This window comes from Atta colombica, unplaced genomic scaffold (assembly GCF_001594045.1).
Source record: "Atta colombica isolate Treedump-2 unplaced genomic scaffold, Acol1.0 scaffold12, whole genome shotgun sequence".
NCBI classification, from domain to species: domain Eukaryota; kingdom Metazoa; phylum Arthropoda; class Insecta; order Hymenoptera; family Formicidae; genus Atta; species Atta colombica.
Window position 1 is genome coordinate 5,660,375 of NW_017259206.1, and position 2,470 is coordinate 5,662,844.

At 28.9% G+C, this 2,470-nt stretch overlaps 1 protein-coding gene across 6 annotated transcripts in view; it reads left to right on the top strand.

The window, feature by feature from the left end:
* Positions 1 to 2,470, top strand: part of LOC108694463 (glucose transporter type 1) — a 38,377-nt gene that overhangs the window by 7,967 nt on the left and 27,940 nt on the right. For 4 of the 6 annotated variants that reach the window (XM_018203984.1, XM_018203988.1, XM_018203992.1 and 1 more), the window contains exon 1: positions 1,214 to 1,268. The exons of 1 other annotated variant lie outside the window; for it this stretch is intronic. The gene's annotated coding sequence lies outside the window, so the exon portion shown is untranslated. Of the gene's footprint in view, positions 1 to 1,184; positions 1,269 to 2,470 lie in introns of those variants that run through there. One more of the 6 variants, XM_018203985.1, reaches the window with a different exon arrangement.

Consider the following 2,470-nt stretch of genomic DNA (forward strand, 5'->3'; position numbering starts at 1 on the left):
TATTATTGCTTCTAACAGCGTGCGGTTTCAGGAAATGAATCAATACATATTATATGTTCAATATATATTATATGTTTACAGCATACGTTAGCATCAGAAAGAATAATTAAGCTTTCTGCTTAGAAAATCTCTGTTGAAGATTAGATAGTTCTTCTATCAATGTATGGATACACGGAAAGAAAGAAATATCTAAATTGAAATATCTAAAAATTTTGCTAGACGTAGATTTAAAAATAATTTTGTTGAATTATGAAAATATTTACGTAGAAGTCTCAAGCATGATGAGTAATGCTACAAGAAGTTTTGCCATTTTAGCAGTTTGAGCATCTTTCGTATCATTATTTTGATGGTTAAGCTAAATTATTTTTAGAGATCTAGTTATATTTTTGAATACTTCAGTAAAACCTTTTTGTGTACTATTATAATATCTTATCTTAATAATAAAAATGTTTACATGTTTTACATTTTTATATTTTTATGCAAATTTCGTTATGACGAATCAAACATTCCACCCTTCGAACAACAAAAAATAGTTTTGACTTTATCTCGTTGTTACTTTTACATTTTACATTTAGCAGAAATTTTAAAACACGAATGAAAAGGTACAAAAATTATTTATTGACAAATTAAAAAAAAATACATTTAATTAATACAATCATTAACTGATTCAAAAATTATCACATATTATACAAAATTAGTTGATAATAAAAATCAATATATTATAGAAAATCGATTGCACAGTTTTTTTACAAACACCCGGTATCTCTGGCGCGATTTATTCACATCGTTTGTGCGTTACTTCTTGATTCTTGATCTTCAAGTGCAACTGCGAAATACCGCGGAAAACCGCGAAAGAGAGAGATCCGTCAGGCTTAGCGCGCGTAAACCTTGACGGTAAAACGATGGTGGGAGACGACAGACATGAACGGCTGTATGCGACATTACTAGTCGAACGAAGATAAAAGCAGAGTGGTTGCACGTGACCTGATGGTAGGAGAAATCGAGATAGGAACTGAGAACGGGAGAAAGAGAGAAATTCAAATAAAATTTAGTATACTGTTCGGACTGTTCGAAGTCGCATTGTGTCAACGAGCGACAGCGAACTTTTCACGTGACAATTCATGCTCGATGCACTTGCAGATCGGCTACGCGCGTGCAACGCAAAGTGCATCTTATTATTTCGTAAACACGGCTTCAGTCCATTGGTACCACAGATATTTTTCGTATTCTCATTGGGATGAGAAAACAAACGAGTTCAGGTACGGAAGGTGAGAATGTTTCTAGATCATCGTAACAGAAATCCATATTATGTGATCTGTGTCGGTGTTTATAAACCGGTTTTCTCGTTGGATGCAGTTGGAATTTTCACAACCAATTTTTATCGAAACAAAATTTTCATGAACTTTGGCTCATGAACATAGCCGAATATTGTGTGCATATGTTATATATTGTGTTGGAACAAAAGTTCGTAGCGCTATTTATTTTTTAATAATATTTTTAACAATTTTTTTTTTAAGTTGACAATTATACTATTTGGTAGAGAAAAGTTTCAGTTTTGTTTTTTTGTTTGTTAAATTTCGATATGATTTTTAATGAAGTTATGAACAATCAAAATATTATATATCGAAATATATACTTTTATTTCGCGATAACACAAACTTCTTTCGAACAATTAAAATATTGATATTATAATATAGTATTTCCTACAAAAACAATATTAAAGCTAAATGGTTAAAAAATTAGTATCGCACACAGAAACTATAATGACATGTGTCTCTATATAACAACAACGGAGTCTTAAACGTTCCATTTATTGTAAAAAACGTTTTCTAAACGTTTTTTTGATAAGCATTCCTTGAAGAATAAATGGGTTCCGAAATTTTCAACTTTTCAAAAATTTTAACTCAGAAAAAAATAAGTGGCATGTTGCTAAACGCCGCGATATGAAAAAAAATGTCAAAAATTTGATAAACATTTCTGAAGTTCCCCTTATCAATAACGAAAAATTTAGCAATATTTTAAAAAACAATTGTTTAAGAAAAACTTTAAACTTTCAGATTTTTTTGTATATTATATATACGTTACAGGCTCACAAAGTGAGAAGAAAATTTTTCATTTCCAGCTTATTGTCTTTTATATAAAAAAATAATTAAACTCATAAAAACTCAAAAAGCATAGTAATCTTTCAGAAGTAGAGATTTTAAGCTTTAAAACTTTTTTTAATTTAATTTTCGTCCATTTTTTACGTAATTATAATTTTTAACGTAAATACTGGAATTTTTAACTTCGTAGCACTGTGTATTTTTATTCTTATAATTATTTGCATTACATCGCAATCGTATTACGTGACAATATAACGAAAATGAACGTTATTATGTGTTATTAAATTTTATCAGAAAAAAATCCTTTGTTTTTGAAGTTTTAGAACATCTATCTTATATAGTATATACACACATATATATATATATAT